This window comes from Salarias fasciatus, chromosome 9 (genome assembly GCF_902148845.1).
Source record: "Salarias fasciatus chromosome 9, fSalaFa1.1, whole genome shotgun sequence".
NCBI classification, from domain to species: Eukaryota; Metazoa; Chordata; class Actinopteri; order Blenniiformes; family Blenniidae; genus Salarias; species Salarias fasciatus.
This window is the reverse complement of record NC_043753.1, coordinates 85399-104366: the sequence shown is the minus strand read 5'-3', so window position 1 is coordinate 104366 and position 18968 is coordinate 85399. Positions and strand designations below refer to the sequence as shown.

Here is an 18968-nt window from a genome sequence, read left to right as displayed (position 1 = left end):
TGTGGCACTCCGGTGGATCAAGCTACTTTAGCTTCATCTCTTTTTTTTTTTCCTTTGCTCACAGTCTCTGATAATGGCATGCATCACTGAGGTTTATTTGTCCTTGCCAATTTTTGATCATTAGCATTATTATACTAACCTCGGCCCCTAAATCGTCGTTGATTTGGTCTCATCCTGTCTCGTCCTCATTCTCTGAAGCCTGGTAGTGTTGATACAAACGGTCTATACTCTCCCAGAGTTGTGTATTGTACAGCATGAATCTTAGCTTTTTTTTTTTTTTTTTTTTAATTTGCAAACAATCCAGTTGTATCTAATTCTATAGTCCTTTTTAGTAATTCCACAGGACTCAATGAAAACACGTCTGGGGCTGCTAATTCTTTATAGTATCAGCATCCTGTGTTCCCAGTCCATTAATGATCATTGACACAAAGAAAGGTTCAGCTTTATGTGACACTTTTAATTTTGCCTTTTCTTTCCAACATTTAAGAAATCTTTCTGCATATTCGGACACCTGTTCAGCAGTCCCTTTCTTACAGTGAAGTACTTGTGTTATCACATCTGCTAAAGTAAGAGGCTTTTCCATAACTTTGTCATCAAAAATCAACAATGGGGCACTCATTTGTCCTTCATCCTGTAAATTTCTCTCTTCTTATTGTATTCTACTATCGCATCAATCTTCTCTATCAGCTGTTGCATTTCCTCATCCATGATTGATTTCAGCAATGTAACAACATTATCCTTTCTATCACATCGCTGCATTGCTCCCTGATAGCAACTCCATACTTTTTTTTTTCTGCCAAAACCACGTTGCCCGTACTTAGTTTTTACCTTGTCGTTCAATTATTTTCACTGTTTTAAATTCAGCTACCAAATACTTGTGTACACAAGTCCTCTTCTACATTTGAACGCCTTTCACATCCCCCATGCACCTGTGCTCAGCTTTATGTTTTGTGTGATGCTAGGGAGAGAGTGTATTGTCTTTACAGCATTCACCATTTGGATAGGTATATTCTGGGTCCCATGTATAAGACTAAGTAAGTACCCATTTTTGTTTTCAAAGTGAAAGCAATAGTGTGTCCACAAAGGTCTAAGAGCTCTTACACTTTCTGCTTTCGTGACACATCTGCTAAATGGACAAGTAAGTGCATATTGGCTGTCATGTATCATTCACCATAAAGTCCACTCATTTGAGCATAGGAATTCCAGAGTTCAGCATGATCTATTCGCACAGGGGGGTTATTGACTCCATCGTAGGAATAAAGATTGCTTCACTAAGGAGCAGGAAATGGTTGTAGTACCCCACATAGCAAAATTAGTCTGGCCCAGTAGTGGCCCACACTTCTCACTTACACTTGGCCCACATACCGCAATGAATTACGGCACTTGGGAGGGCCACCTCTGGTTGCCACATATTGCCCATGATTGTGCCATGTCTCAGCCACCTATTTAGCCATATGTGGCCCTGTCCTGGCCCAGTGTTGGGCGAGGTAAGTTTTAGTTTTTCTCCCAGACGTCAACCACCTGTATGACCACAGCTGGCCCGAAGTAGGACCAGACAAGTTTCAGAACTGGTTCCAGATGTCAGCCTCAACTAAACCGTAACCGGGCCACTTCTTTAATACACTCACTTGCCGTATTTGGCCCAGAAAACAAAATGCTCCAACAATGACAGTTTCAAATATTTATTTATTGATACAATTACAATATCATCTTAAAACAGTATATAAAATTAAGAAGTTTAATACTATACATTTTTAAAAGCAAAGCAAAAGTTTTATACAACATATATACCACACTGAATACAAATGCCCCCCAAAAGTGAGATATGTAGTTGAAAACAGTAATGAAGCAGCAGAAATAAAGTTTGGGGTAAGTGGAAAACTTGTGAAGGACTGAACAAAGCGGAAGTTACTCTTACTGAAATGAATACAACAGAACAATTCGATATAGTATAGTGGTAGTATAGAGTATAGTGGATGTTGAGCACATACAGAAGTCCAAACAGCATAGCAGTGCGAGTAGTCCTTGATGCCATGCAGGATGATCTGATCCTCCAGCACCACAGCCAGGTCCGTCAGATCCTCCCCTTCTGGTATTCTGAGGATTCCCACGTTCAGTCCCCTCGTCATGTCGTCCTCCATATCTGTGGGCTCCTCAAAGATAAAAAGAAAAACAAAAAAAGCACTGTTAGAGTTTTTACTTGTCTGCAAGTTCCAAAAAAGACATTTAACTCTAAAGTCCACTGGTTTGCTCCTGCTAAATCCATGTTGTCTCACATGGGTTTGGAGAGACTTTTGAGACTTGAAAAAACACACAATCACTGTAAATGCAAAGGAGAGCTAAACTTCTCCCATCATGACCATGGCTGGTTCTCTAGTGTTCAAGTGTTCTTCTGGGTTTCCCGTGACAGAAGTGCAAAACTTACCTGTCCATCTCATCCAAGACGCAGCCAGGTGGAGCAAATACGATGACCTACAACAGAAAATCTCATATTAGTACAGTGACAATGGTTACAGTACACTCAACAATCATAACTGTTTTGATTTTCTAGAGGCATGCACATACACTTGCCTACTAATGCACTGATAATATAGTTTTTGTGTCAAATTCAACAATTTGCAGGACTTAAAAGCTGAAAAATATTTTAGGTGGGCTGAGGGCAGCAGCATTGTACTGTATATTCCTCAACTAAATTGAAGACTTGGACCTTTAATTTAATAAAAATAGTGAACACCATTTTCACTTAAAACTGAAAAATGCTTGTTTTTGAATTAGCCTTTTAATGTCAGAAACATGCATGGAATCTGTTCTGACAGATGTACAAGATTGACAGATTTAATCCTCCCGCCTGCACGCACTCTGCTCCTGCACCCCCACCCGCGTGCCCCACGTGACCCCCCCATTCGCGCACTCCTCTCCGTGCACACCCCAAGCACACAAACCGACAGTCTGCCACGCCATCTCCCCCGCACCCACAAACGTCGTCAAACGTTGTCTACTTTAATTCAACTGGCGTTTTCATGGTGCAGTCTGCACAGAGCAGGCTGGATTCATGTCATTCACTGGGACAAGTTGTGAATTGACATGTTTAAAAACGCAAAGAGTGTCCCGCTCGTTGTCTTGAGAAGCTCCAGTTAGCATAGCTAAAAGTTAGCTAAAAGTCTCACGTTTAGCCTTCTAATAACTTAACAATTTAAAGGCAAGAAAAAACATCTGGGTAGTATTCATATCATCCGGTGACTTACCTTTTCTGAATATGTGAGCGTGACTGAAGCCAGACTTAAGGAATACGTCGCGTGCAGCTGCAGAAACTGGCAGACAGCAGATCCGCCGGGCTGTTTGAATGCACGTTCAACGTGCTGACGTCATCAGAAATGTCCAATGAGGAAAAGTATCATCGGTTCAAATTCCTAATTCCACAGGAATCGTTTTAATAAGTTTGGAAAGTTTTCTTTAGTGAACACAACATAAACATAACATCTTGAGTTATCACAACTGTTTCAATAATTTGAAGTCCTGCTGACTAAAATTCTTAATTTATCATGACTAATTGGTAGAATTATTTTTAACGGTGTACAATTTTAAAAGAAGAAATTTATATAAGGACCAAGCAAGTAAAACTTGTTTATGGAAGTTTGAAAGATGAACAGGATTTTTTTCAATGTTATAGTTACACTCTTGAGGAAATGTTAGGCCTCCAACCAGATAGCATGGCTAGAAATAAAAATCCACATTTTTTCACAACACTTTGACACATTTAATCTTAAATTTTTTGTTTAGAGTATCGAAGTCTATGAAGTTGAGTCCTTCATTCTCATATGTATTCACGACAACAGGTTTTTTCCAAAAATATTTAAAAAGCATCTTATCCATGCACTAGATGGTTTTATTATCAACATATAAAAAAGGGCTGTGTAGGTGAGTCTCGAGACTCCCTCTGCTTTTGATTTAAGTATTCTTGATTTTCAATGATGCTGTGGCTAATGCTTCACTTTATAAAATAGTCATGAATGTTGTACTTTTTTCAGATTTAAGTTTGAATAGCAAAAAATATATTATAAGCAAATAGTAGGCTACAGCAGTAACAAATCTGTAATTTTTAAGTTATATATATTATGTATGCTATATGCTAGAATGAAAATAAGTGGTTTTAATGATAGTAAATGGGCCCAAAATCTTCTCCAGGAAAAAGTGTGATTTTTATTTGTCTATGATGTTATTGAAATGTCAACATACATTAAAAACAATTAAAATCTTTGTCAGATTTCACAGAATGAACGACATGAATGAGAGCACAAATAAATTGATCAGCCTCTAGAAGTAGGCCAAAAATATTGTGCATTAAAAGAGGCCAATTAAAGTTAATGGTATTTCACACCTGAAATTTATGTTTTATTGCATTTGGTACAAACAATAATATCTGTCATTGTGAGCTTATCTTTACATGAAGAACAGACCCGGGCCGCATGTGGCCCACAGTTCAAATTTGATATGTGGGCCACATACTAAACTTAACATCTGGCCCACATCTTTTTTTCCACCTTAAAGTGATACCAACTGAATGCCACCTGTGGCCCACCGCTCTTTTTTGACACGTGGGCCACATATTAAACTCAACATCTGGCCCACATTCGGTTTGCCACCTTAAATACGGCACCACCTCCGCCACATCTGGGCCATGTTTGGTTCACATGCTGCATGCCAGTGCCGACCGAATGCCACCTGTGCCAGCTTCCAGCCAGATGTGGCCCAAGTGTCTCTGCTATGTGGGACAGGCCTGCAAGAATGCCCCGGAATACAACTGGCCCCAAAACACAGCAAAACGGGTCGATACTCAGATGCTTTAAAGAACATTCTGTGAGAAGACATGGAACGAGGGAATCTAATCTAAAATGGTGGTCTTATTTCTTTCATCCGCTTGTCAACTTCTCTGATTGACTTGACCATACGAAATACACATTGGGAAAACACTGTGGAAAACCACTAAAGCGTCAATTGACGCAAACAAATGGCTTTAGCAGATCTGCATGGTGAGGCTATAAGGCCTTATTTGTACTCACTTCCAGAATCAGCACCTGTAGCTAGCTTCAAACATCAAACACTCACAGCCAGACCCAGATCTATCTATCTATCTATCTATCTATCTATCTATCTATCTATCTATCTATCTATCTTATCTATCTATCTATCTATCTATCTTATCACAGCCAGACCTAGCGTCTCTACATGCCTGATGTGCTTCTCACCTAGAGAGAATCATTGTCACCATCCAAGTTCCTTCAACTTCCTCAAATCAGACACACAATATGCGTCTCTGCTTTCTTCACCTAGACAGGATGCCTGACTGTCAAATGACTTCCTCAGATCAGAACACACACACACACACACACACACACACACACACACACACACACACACACACACACACACACACACCGTCCTGATGTGTTCAGTATTTTTTTTTTCCATCTAATCTTATTTTTAGTTTTGCATGTCATCATTTCTTTTTAGCTGGGCACACTATTCTTAATTTGTGTATTCTTGTACCTTTTCACTTTCATGTCCTACCATTCCTTCTTCCCTCCTGCTTGGTAGAAAATTGCATTGTGTGTGTTTTGTTTTTAAATAAAACAAGAAAAAAAGAATCTGGTTTTCTTTCAGTGTTTCTGAAAAAACATGACTGACAAAGCATTCTACCCCCCTTCATCCACCTGCCCTCATCTGACGAACCATTTACGACCCAACCGTAAGGGTGTGTGTGTGTGTGTGTGTGTGTGTGTGTGAGTAGGGATACATGGTTGATAAAACCAATTTTCAGGTTTACTCACCAGCATTACAAGACCACTCGGGTTACGGAACCAATTTTGATGGTCTTATAAACATAAAACTTTATAATGTTATAATTATTGAAATTTAATGCTATATGTCATAATTACTATATGTATGATTACATACCTTTCAAACAAACAAACAAACAAACAAACACAAAATCCAATAAGAAATACCGGTAATCAGAATAGAGTAAATATGCTCACTGTCCTATATCTGTCTCTTTGACAATTCCACATTTTCTGATGTTCAGTGACATGAGGTGTCTTGAAAGGAGCTAATGATTAAAAGCTAGCAATATTAATACAATTAAAAAGCAATGTGAGTTAGTTAGATGGATTCAAATACTTTTCAAGCTGCTTCCTTCTTTAAATGTGACTGAAGTGTGTTTCATGCTGTGGTTGAATAAGTCTAATTCACTGCAATCTATAGCAGCACAGACTTCCCCTGTAGTATGTCCCAAGACCCTGACTTCATGAGGAAAGAAGGGGTCGAAGTCCCGGTGTGGATAAACTACACAACACTGAGATAAAAAAGATGGAGAAGTTCCACATCAGTTGGAGTCGGGGTCACCAATACTCTTCCAGAATCTAATGTTTTTGTCATCACCAAGCTAATAACAAACCCAAGTAATGATAACAGAAACTTGATGAGAATGAGCAGGTAACATGGAGATATAGCACCACCAGATAGAGGAAGTGGATGATAGATAAGATCCATCAATTTTCTGCCGCTTGCTTCAGCCACCCGCTTGTCCTTTTCAAGGTGGCTGGAGCCAATCCCAGAGGGACATGCAACCATTCACACCTAGGGGCAATTTAGGGTGACCAATTAACCTGACATGCATGTTTTTTGGACCGTGGGAGGAGCCGGAGTACCCGGAAGGAACCCATGCACACACGGGGAGAACATGGAAATTCCACACAGCAAGGCCCCAAGACCCAGCTGGTACTCAAACCTGGGCAAGAGTGCTAACCACTGCCCCAAAGTGCGGCCCTGGCTCTGGAACCAGGAAGAATCAAGCCCCACCCACCAACGGTGTTCCGTCCCAGAACTGTTATTTTTAAAGAAAAAACTGTTCCAACACATTTATTGATTGAGACAACAGATTGTTTAAAGGGAATGTTTTTTCAATGACAATTGAAAAAATGATAGATATTTACTCATTTTGTAGTAAATTTCTTACTTATTGCACCTTTAAAAAATAAAACCATGTCAACACAGCACTTCCAGGATTACGGAAACAGTTGAAGGTAAGCACAAATGGAAACCAGCATGGGGGAAGGTGACCAATGACATGTTGGGAGTAACACAGAACAACCACTAATGGCGCTGTAATGACGACAGTTGGAGAGTGTCTTGTTGCGCATTTGTTGTATTTCTAAGTGTGTTCCTGTCCTTATGCGTTTGTTTGAATGATACCATGCCATCTATCAGTGGTTGTTCTTACTGGACATTATCACTTTAGCGAGAACATAACTCGTAAAGTGAACTTTTCACGATGAGGAAGTGCGCGCTGCTGCTGCGGCTGCCGCAGCTACTGCTGCTACTGCTACTGACAGTAGAGCCCATACTGGCTGTGGCTGGGAGGCATAGAGGCCAGACCATACAGTACAACTGTATTTATTTAACTCAGGTTAAGTTAGTTAAGTAAGTAAAGTAAAGTTAAGTAGTTAAGTAAAGTTAAGTACATCACAGCCGCTACCTGTTCAATCAGAACGCTTTGCAGACCCCGACAGCATAGAGGATTTAATCCTTTGTTTTTCTCATGTAAACACAAAGTTTCGAGTTCAACAATGAAGACACACAACCAATTAAAATCATCACACAACAACCTAATGCCCAAACACTGTGAAGCATCTCTGTCTCACACTGGGGTCGCTGCAGCGAGGTGCAGCTGCACGACCGGGCGGTTTGCAGTGTGAGCCCGGCCGGTTTGTGTGGCTCCTTAAAAGCTTTCTGAAGAGAAGGTGAAGTCCAATTCCAGGTTTGGTCCTCCTTTGGCAGTGGAGAGGAGGTGGGATCACACAGTGACTGCAGCCGGAGTGTCCATTCAGAGGGATCTCAACTGAGGACCGATACATCAACAAGGGAGAAAGCGAAAAATAATATGTTCCAGTCCAGCTCTTGTTCTGGAGGCCACATGTTGCTCCATGGGGGAAGGTGCTGGATGTCTGTGGCACCTCTCAGAGGAAGATCGGTTTAGTTCTGGTGGGTTTCGGCTGCAACAGGGTTTTAAGGCTGGAGGGTGTGCTGACATTCAACCCCAACTCTGAATGGCTTCAACCAGAAGCAGTTTACACTTTTGGGTAGGGGTGGGCGATATGGCAAAATGTCATATCACGATTTTTTAAAATTAATATCGCGATCACTATTTTATCACAATTCTTTTTTATATTGATTTTTCTAGACTAATTTGCAAGTTTGACCATTTTTTTCCCCAATGTTAAACATATAAAACATAGAAAATGTATTTAAACATGTAAAACCCTAAAAGAAAAAAAGACAAAAGCTAAAGAAACTGGTTTTAATTTAAAGGTGCTGTTGGCAGGCAGGGCCGGCCCGGGCTTCAGAGGCGCCCTAGGTGAGCCCGAGACGAGCGCCCCTTGGGAGCGTGTTTTTCGAGCGGTCCGCTGAGGAGCGATGCCGAACAATACCGATCAGTGCCGGGCAGCGCCGTGGACGAGGAGCGCAGTGCATCGGACTGCTGCACAGCGGGGCACACGGAACACAGAGCGTCGTGGTGCCCCTTGTACGACGGGCACCCCCCTCGGGACGTGGCGCCCTAGGCGGCCGCCTAGTTCACCTATGCCTAGAGCCGGCCCTGTTGGCAGGATTCGGCATCTCCGCAAGATGGCGGAGATGCCGAATCCTTTTGACCATTTGGCCATTTGACCCACTTAAGATGGCGATTTGAAACCCAGCACAGCCAATCCTGTCCTGTTTTCTCTGACATCAAGCCCTCACGCAAGTTAAGCCCCTCCCACAAGAATGTGTGACGAACGCCCCTCGACCAATCACGGTTAGAGCCTCAGGGGCTCTTCTGATTGGTCAAAGATACCTGGAGCTGTAGAGATTCCTTTTCAGCTCAGAACAGAGACAGATGGAAATGCTGTGCCCTTGCGGTAGTGCAATTATGCTACATTCCTAAAAGATTATCAATGGATATTCTAACATTTAATCCAAAGAAAACACAGACAAATTAGCATTGACTAGCAAAATTCTGCCTACAGCACCTTTAAATAGTACAGTTTTTTTCTAATCAAAATGTGCAATGAACACAAACATAAAAAGTAATGAACAGCAATAGAGAGCACTTTCGTAACACAAAAACTAAACACACCAAATAGACTATTAAAAAGGGTCAATAAATATGCAAACTTAACGGGTTACCACTTAAAGGGCAACAATTTAGAACAAAAACAATTTAACTTTAATATCTATAATCTGAGTGAATAATATAGCTGCTTGAGAACAATTTTTTGTTCTTAGATCTAAGCTTTTATCTCCTTTTAAAAATGATGTAAAAGATAAAGAACAATAAAGTACATTTTTGTAACACAAAAAACTAAACACATCAAATAGCTTTTTAGCCGTTTTAATAGTTGTGCTATATGACCACTACAGGGCTCTGTCTCCATTTAAATACAGCCCCTCATAATCCCATTAAATCAAAGACGTTCCACTAGTTATTACACAAAAGGGCCATTTCAGCTGTTAACTTGATGGTATGTTCACTAAGTGTCTTTTCACATTTCTGTGATTTGTTGTATATAAAATCCCTCATGCTAGCTTTTGAACTGCTAGCGGTAGCTCGCTAGCTAGCATTAGCATCGGTGCTAGCTTCAGCGTCTCTCCTTCCAGCTTTTCGGGGTGTTTCTATGGTGGCTGATCTCTTGTAGATCCCGTACTGCTGTTGTAAACCAGCTTTGCCCGACACAGCCTCCACCCAGCAGCAGCTCCAGTCAGAAAAGCTCCACAGCGCTCCGCTCCTTGTTAGCTGCCTTTGCGTCCCGAACGCAGCACTGGCTGCGTTAATGTTGCTCGCATGTATCTATTTTGTATGTGGATAACTGCACTAGAGGGAATATTTAGTTGATATTATCTGAAGCTTTCAGGTAACATCATCACTCCAAAAAATATTATATATAGGTGAAAAAAGAACGAGGAGGACGTGCTCTATAGACGGTTTAACAATCTTTTTCATTTATGAGATCATCCTGACGTTATAATCCTTAACGATCTTATATCGTCATATCGCACACCCCTACTTTTGGGCCCATTGAGATGTTCGGCACGGGCCTCACGTGCACCATTGTGAGGTGGTGAGGCGGTAATCTGGTGAGAGCATGGACCAAAGCGCCATTGCTCTACGTTCTCTAAGACCCTGGGCCACATGTGACCAGCCTGAGGTCTCTTTGGCTACGTTCACACTGCAGGCTGAAGTGACCCAAATACGATTTTTTTTGCCCCTATGCGACCTGTATCGGATCTTTTCCTGACAGTCTGAACGACACAGATCCGATTTTTTCAAATGCGACCCAGGCCACTTGGACATGTGGTCCTAAATCCGATACGTATCTGATCTTTTGCCATGCGACTTCAGTCTGAACGGCCAGGTCGCATTTATCCGACCTGCACGTCACGATATGGGGCGCCGAAGACGTGTGTCTTACCGTGAGTGTTAAAAAAAAAGGCTCTCGCAGACGCACATTAAGGGAGTTCTTGTCATCCGAAAAATATTATTGAACTCTGTATCATTAAAGCCTCTCACATCACTATCCCACCTCTCCTGGCTGCGTTTCTCTGTTGCTGCCGCTGCCCCACAAAACGCCATGGCCAAAAACTTGGCTCTCTTCCTTCTCATTCGCTAAATTCTGCAGCGCCTGGACAGCGGGGAGGAAAAATAATAATAATATCCACACGCGCGCTCTCCCTCTCTCCCTATCTTTATCCCTCTCTCTCGCTCCCTGTCTCTCTCTCTCTCTCACACACACACACACACACACACAGAAGGAGCTTGGCGCGGCTGATTAGAAGCGCAGCACTGAAATGATTGCTCACTATTCAATTGTAGGAATACGTGTTTGATCAGTTCTTAAATAAATCATCGACGCTTGAAAAGCTACAGATTCTGTATTGTTTGTGGGTTCCGCAAACACTGAAGCGCGCTGCTGCGTGACGTCGTTATGTCCTCTTCTGCGCATGCGGGACACTTTTGGGTGGTATTCCGTTCAGACGGAAGATCACATACAAGTCGCATTTTATTGTAAATGTGAACGAACTCGCAAAAAAATCGGATTTCACAAAAAAATCCGAATTGAGCATTAAGCCCTGCAGTGTGAACGTAGCCCAAGTCTCCATGCAGCGGCATGGAGATTTCAACATGATCTCACATGAGATACATGACACTGCATAGCGTTTGATCAGGGCTGGGGAGTAACAGATTACATGTAACAGCGTCACGTAATCAGGATACAAAAAAATTGTAACTTTAATCTGTTACAGTACACGCAAAAAATATGTAATCTCGTTACAGGTACTTCTGATAAAAACATGGATTACTGAGTGGGATTACTTTTGCAAATCAGACGGAATATACCAGCAACAACAGACATACGCGCCGTATACACACATTGTGATACTTTACGGCACTTTACAGCACTTTACGACACAAACCGCCACATCATGGATCTATAAACAATAGACACTGTAAATATATAAATGACAGACGCCACATCGACCGCTGTCTTGGAGCAGCCTCCTGCTCTACTGATATGTTTAACCCTGAATTAAACAACCTGCGTTGCCATGAATTTTACCACCTGCTGCTGGAGTCATAGCTGCTCCCAGAGAGAGAAACTCATTCTTTGGCTGGAAATGTAGACATTTTGTATTTAAGTCAGATGAGACCAGAACTTCTCTGTACAATGTAAATTCTGCCTCCCAGCTGTGAAAATGCTCTCAACATCCAGGAACTTATCAAAACTGAAGACACATCTACAGGTGTGATACACAGCTGACTCACAGTGAAGCTAAAGTGTTCTTAGCCTGCTAGCCTGTCAGTGACCTGCTGCTGAGAACCACAGCCTCACCAGGCTGAACTCAGAAGAATCTGATGAAGGCAATAATATCTTCAGCCTGGATGGAGGATTTATTAGAGATTGCATGTTTCCTTCTGTCACTGAGGAATGAATCAACTCTGAACTCTTGGAAAAAATACTTTGCATGGCCGACCTGAACACAAAACACTGCTCCTCACTACAGCAGTACAGCTACACAGCAGATTGAGTATATAATATAAATGTGTGTTAACACTGTCAATGCGGCTCCTGGTGCTGCTGGACTGTAGAGCTACTAGAGGAACACAGTCTGAACTGATGGAGCTGATAGTGAATAAGAAAGAAAGTCAGATTCTCAGTAGGTTTAGAGGTTAAAGGTCATGTTGTTGGTATTAATTGGGGCTGAACATCACAGAGTTCAGCAGAGTTCAGAACACTCAGAGCATTTAGTGTTTACTGTGTAGAGTTGTCAATGCAATGTGAGGATGACACATTGTATTTGTCTTTATTTTTTATGTTTGTTGGTGAAGTAATCTAAAAGTAACTAAAAGTAATCTGGTACATTACTTTTTAATTGAAGTAATTAGAGTAAGTTACTGATTACATTTTTTAACAAGTAACTTGTAATTGCACCAGATTACAATTTTAAAGTAACCCTCCCAACCCTGCGTTTTATGTGTCCATCAAACACAAGGTCCAGAAATGCAACAGAAATCCAACAGAAATGCATTTGTAGAAAGAACCTTTAAAGGGACTGAAGGCAACTTTACAAAATTTACCACAGTAGTAACTGCAGCCACCAGCCAAGGCGGCACGGGAGCGCGCACAAACATTTTACAGAAAGTCCGTCTTCACAGCGCTGCACCAGGGATGCTCATGCTGTTTACTACGTCACGGTTTAATGCAAGACCACAGTGAGTATTATGTGATTTTTGTCAGCATCCGTTTTCACTCCCAAATGCAGCTGAAGTTCCCTCCATGAATCAAACGCATATCCAATATTTATTCCGGTGCCTGCAGCTTCGGTCTTTTTTTTTTTTTTTTTGACTCACGAGGTAACGCTGATAAAGTCCATTTTTTCTTCGTGGTGTTTTCTTTGTGGGCTTTGAGTGGATGCAGTTATCCGATTGTATGGGGGGGGGGGGTGCGCTCGTGCTTCGATTCACAGACAGGAGCAAATATATAATATTACCGGGAGAGCGGACAAATGAAATAGAACTACAGATGAACTTTCTTCTGTTGATTCTTGGTTTGTCAGCGAGTGAGCAGCGGCATATTTGCGCACGTGCGATTCATTTGAAGTGTGGAGGAGTGGTGTGGGTCTCCTCTCTGCTCTGACTGCAGCAGGGAGCGCTGCGTGAGACTGACCGCTCGTGAGTGCTTTGGGATGGGGGAGGGGCTCATGCAGCACCCGCTGCTGGTTGACGATAACGGAGACATCCTGTCACGTCTCCAGAGCACCAGAAAGAGTCGCTAAATTTGTCGCTAGTCGCTTTTGACTAAGAAAAAGTCGCCAAGAGGCTTTGGAAAGTCGCCAGATTTAGCGAGAAACTCGCCAAGTTGGCAACACTGCCTGCCCCTGATCCCAGCAGTGTTTGAGTCCGTGTCCACGGCGGCCATGTTCTTCCTGTTCGGCAACGCGCGTACAGCGTCAATTTACGTCACATCCCCACGACTGCGCGGGAAATTCGGACCCCGAACAGCAACAAATTATTTGGCACACAGCCTGTATAAGGCAACAGACAGATACGTGGATTGGCCTGTTATTTTAGGTATTTAATGCTTCACGACCCATTAGCATTGAATAAACTGGAAATGCATGTGTAGTTTTTAACAAATCTTGCCTTAAGTCCCTTTAAAACTGTGCTGAGCTTTTCAGGGGCCATTTTTTGATTTGTTTACTCAAATCAGATTTAATCTTGTATTTCTCCAGTAAGCCTGATTTGCAATGAGATTTCAATCATTTTGAGTGCAGCTGGAATGATATTGAAAGAGAACCGGTCTACAGAGGATGCCATCGCCACCGCTCTGCACACCACGCTGACACACGTGGAACAGCGAGGGAGCTACGCCAGACTACTCTTCCTGGACTTTAGCTCGGCCTTCAACACCATTATCCCGAGCAGACTGGTGAGCAAACTGGGGGACCTGGGTCTTTCCCATAACACCTACTCCTGGATTCTGGACTTCCTGACAGACCACTCCCAGAGGGTGTGAGTAGGACCACACCTGTCATCGGCACTGAGCACCAGTACTGGCTCTCCACAGGGCTGTTCAGCCCCCTGCTCTACACCCTCTATACCCATGACTGTACCCCCACCCACCCGAACAACACTTTCATCAAGTTGGCGGATGACACCACGGTGGTGGGTCTCATCTCTGGAGGAGATGAGACTGCTTACAGGATGGAGGTGGAGCGACTGTCAGACTGGTGCACCATCAACAACCTCACCCTCAACACCTCCAAGACAAAAGAACTGATAGTCGACTTCAGGAGGTGTAAACCAGACATACAGCCCATCACACTCAGCGGGGACAGGGTGGAGATAGTGAAAGACTTCAGGTTCCTGGGCACACACATCAGCGAAGACCTGACTTGGACTGCAAACTCCCCATCCATTCTGAAGAAGGCACAGCAGAGACTCTACTTCCTGAGGATTCTCAGGAAGAATAACTGAAGAACTGAGCTCCTGGTGTCCTTCTACCGCTGCCTGGTGGAGTCGGTACTCGGCCATGGCGTCTGCTTGTGGTTCTCCAGCTGTACAGTGGCGGAGAGGAAGCAGCTCCAGAGGGTTATTAACACCGCCCAGAGACTGACTGGCTGCCCTCTTCCATCTCTGGAGGAGATCTATCAGACCCTCTGCCTCAGGAGAGCCCGCAGCATCATCGGGGACTCCTCACACCCCAGCCACCACCTCTTCCAACTCCTACCCTCGGGGAGGCGTTTCAGGGCAATAAAGACAAAAACAAACAGACTAAAAAACAGCTTCTATCCGAGAGCTGTCATTGCCCTGAATACTGCACCATAATCAGTCCCTGAACAAGAACAAAATGTGACCACCAACTGTGTAATATATTTATATTTATTTTTATATTTATATTGCAAGACACGCAAACTTTTAGTCTATTTATTTTATACCGTTTTTGCACTATTTCATTGCATTCTTCTGAACAATGACAATAAAGGAATTCTGATTCTGATTCTGATTCTGAACAGGCAAACTGCAGTGTGGGACATCAGAGTGTCAAAGTCAGTGTGAAGATCAACAAACTGTCAGAAAGGAGACGTTCACAATGAGTGAAGCTCACTTTGAGCCAACAGAAACACTGAGAGCTGCATCTCTTCTTGTGTTTGGTGTCTTTGTGGATTCTGTACCTGGACTCTGCAGGAGCAGCTGGCGTCTCTTCCCTGTCCACAGACTCTGCTCTGTCCTCCTCTTCACCCACATCACTCATCTTCAGTCAGGCTGAGAGAGAAACCAGCAACAAGAACAAAGCTGTGAAACCTGTTGAAGACTCATGGTGCGTTCACACCGGACGCGTTGCAAGCGTCACGGGCATCGCTTTTACATTCAAAGTCTCTGGTGGACGAGCTTCAACGGACCTGACGCGCATCAGGCGTATTTCGAGCGTCGCTTTCCGAGCTTTTCGAGCGTTGGCGAAGGTCTCGCGCGGTCTCACCCAGCGGCGGGCCCGCTCTGTAGGACCGCTGGGTGAGGCCGCGCGTCTCGGTCCTGCTGCGGGTCGCCGAGGAGCCGGTCGGAGAGGCGGGGGCGGCCGACGGTGTATTCCGCGTCGCCCGCAGCCAAAGCCGGTCGGAGGCTGGACCGCTGGGTCGGGGGAACAGCCCACCACGGCGCCGTGGCCGTGGCGGGGGGCCCCCGTGGCGGGTCCAGGGTTCATGTGTGCTCTGCTTCTCTCCCTGCTTCTCTGACACCTCCGTGCTGGAGCCGCTCACTGCGGCTGGCTTACATTTTGCCGAATTCGCCCGAAGAAAATCATAAACAGTTGGTATTCGGACAAACAAACGTCACACTCGGGCTCTAAACGACCACTTTGTCGCCTAATTAAAAAAAAAAAATCTTGATAAAGTTATACATTTGAAGAGTTTAGAGCTAAAGTGAAATCAGCTTTAGCAGATCGATTTCGGCACCGATTCCGCCATTGTCAACATGAAGACAGACCACAAGCTCCTCCCACTCCCGCGCGTCGCCAGCGTTGCAAGCGTCGTGTGTAATTTGAACACGCGTCGAATTCCACACTACACACGCGTCAACTTTGAGGCATCAGTGACGCCCGTGACGCTTGCAACGCGTCCGGTGTGAACGTAGCATCACTGTCAGCGATCAGACTCCTCTCATGTGGAACTAGCTCCCAGTTTCAGTGATGGAGGTTTACACAGTGTCAACTTTGAATGTGTTTACAACACACACACACACACACACACACACACACACACACACACACACACACACACACACAGAGTTTGTTCTTCTATAGTTGTGAGGACACTCATTGTCATAATGTATTTCCTAGCCCCTTACCCTAACCTTAACCATCAAAAATAAAAGCCAAACCCCAACCCATACCTCAAACCTAACCTAAAACATATTCTAACCCGAACCCAAAAATCAAGCCGTAACCCTCAAAAAGCTCTGTGAAAAATGAAGGACTGGCACAAATGTCCTCACTTTGTTGGTTAAAATCTCATTCTGGTTCTCCCAAGTGAGCATGTACAAGAACACACACAGACAATTTCTTTTGATCTAAACACTTTGACATTAGAAGACAAAAGTTGGACAAACACTCACCTGCTCCTCCTTCTCTGACAGTCGACTGGAAGTTGAGAGTCTGAACTCACTCAGTTCTTCTCTTCATGATCTCCTGGTTGGACTGTTGAGCAGCTGCTCCTCCTCCTCAATGTTTCTTTGAAATCACTCTTCTTCTTCTTCTTCTTCTTCTTCTTCTTCTTCTTCTTCTTTTTAGAGTTTTACGGCGGTTGGCAACCAACTTAGGAGCATTACCGCCACTCTTTGAAATCACACCCTCACAGTGCAGGAAGTGTGAGACACAGATCAGCCTATCAGAATAAGGTCGTGTGTTTTTGATGAAGTGTAAGCCAGAAAGTGAAGAGATGAACTTCATATAATTTTAAAACATTATTTGTTACAGCAGGCTGGTCAAACAGCTGATTAGATTGTAGAATCCGTCTCCAAGTGTTCAACGTCTTGAAATGTCATTTGAAGTTTTATCAAAGCCACGCTCATATTCTACAAGAGATCTTTTCTGACTTCTTCCTGAAGCAGCTTATTTTCTCAGCAGTCTGAGTTGATAACGCCACACATCACCACAACAACCACAAGATCTGCTTCAGCCTCAGTCAGTGGAAGGACTTAAATCTTCATAGTGCTCTCCTTCAAACTATTTTCATTACACTTCACTGTAAAATAAAATAAAAAATAAATAAATAAAATAAAATGGCATGTCCTTTTATCAGCGATCCTGTAGATGAAGGAGCGACATTACTGCAGCATGAATTGAATATTCGCCGGGAGGTTATTTACCGACCACGCATTGATGTTTTGGCGTTTCCGGACAGTTACCTTTTTGAACGGTACCGCTTCACGTCTCAATCCATACGCTACATTCAACATCTTATCCGTTCATACATTTGCAACATCACCAACCGTAGTGGCGCACTCATATCCCAGCAGATATTGTGTGTTGCGCTGCGGTTCTTCGCAAATGGGAGTTTTTTTATATAACATTGCAGATGCAGAGCACTAATGTATAGCCACTGTCTGCAGAGTGGTCAGAAAAGTGTGCCTAGCCCTGAAATGACTTTTACCAATCTTTGTCGTTTTTCCTGGGCACAAACCTGCCACAGTCATCAAGGAAGAGTTCCACAGGATTGCAGGTGAATGATGTAGAGATCTGGTAAATGAATTTTAAATCATATTCTGTTCATCACGTTGTGCTGCAACCTCAGACTGGGATCAATAATGTTAATTTCTTTTAGGATTTCCTAATGTGATTGGCTGCATCGATGGCACTCACATCCCCATCACAGCTCGCTCACATCATGAGGTTGATTATGTGAATAGAGAGTCCAGTCACAGCATAAATGTGCAGGTAGGCTACAGGTAGATTGACTATATTTCAAAATGTTGAAGACTGCATCATAGTTTAAAGGAGAACTATGCAAGATTTGCTTTAGCGCTCCCCCTACTGGTCTCTTGTGAAAGCTCACTGTCGTAAACATTCTCCGTATCACTCCCCCTCGGGGGAGTCCACCACCCCCGCCCCCGCATGCAGAGAGCGTCCCACTCCCGTTTCCTTTTTTTCCGCTCGTCAGACAAAGGTTTTTTCTGTCTTTTTGGTTCTGTCATCCGTCAGCACCTAAGGGTGGTGTTGCTAATGCTAGCAATGGTTTTGCATGCGTTTATACTTGTACTCCCTTATGAGTGCCGTAAAGCAGGTTTGTTCTCGCGAGATGTCGTCGGGTCGGCTCCTCTGAAATGGCAAGTGCTGTTTTCAGGACACAGACCCCGGGGAGAGTGGAGGGACCGGAGAATCACCGTGCCAAGTCTTTGTTTACCCCCACAGGGATTCTGAAAAACATTTATTGAGGTAAAAAAGTTGCATAGTACTGCTTTAACATGTGTCATTCTCTCCACTAAGATCATATGTGATGCTGCAAACATTATTACCAATGTGGAGGCCAAGTGGCCTGGGTCTGTCCACGACTCAAGGATTTTCTGAGTCTAACCTGAGCAACAGACTGCAATGTGGTGAGGAGCCTCAGGATATTCACAATATAATTCATGTGTCTCCCTCCTTTAAAGGCGCATTAAGGAGTTTGCACGTTTTATGCGAAACAGTGCCCCCTGCAGGCCTTGGGCGTAATGCAGCTTAGTGAAACACTCGTGCCTGTGACTTGCGTGCACAGAAGAGAGGAACTCCTTCCTCGCTCTTTTAGTAGCGCTCGAGTAAAATTTAAGTTTCTTTTATCTGGTGGAGTCTGTGCTGGAGTTGTGGCAGTGCTCGAAGCCAGTCTTTTCTTACTTTTTGGAACCG

The 18968-nt window shown here is 43.5% G+C and overlaps 1 pseudogene; it reads left to right on the top strand.

The window, feature by feature from the left end:
- Nucleotides 1-17368: 17368 nt before the first annotated feature.
- Nucleotides 17369-18653, top strand: LOC115394653 (putative nuclease HARBI1; annotated as a pseudogene).
- Nucleotides 18654-18968: the final 315 nt, after the last annotated feature.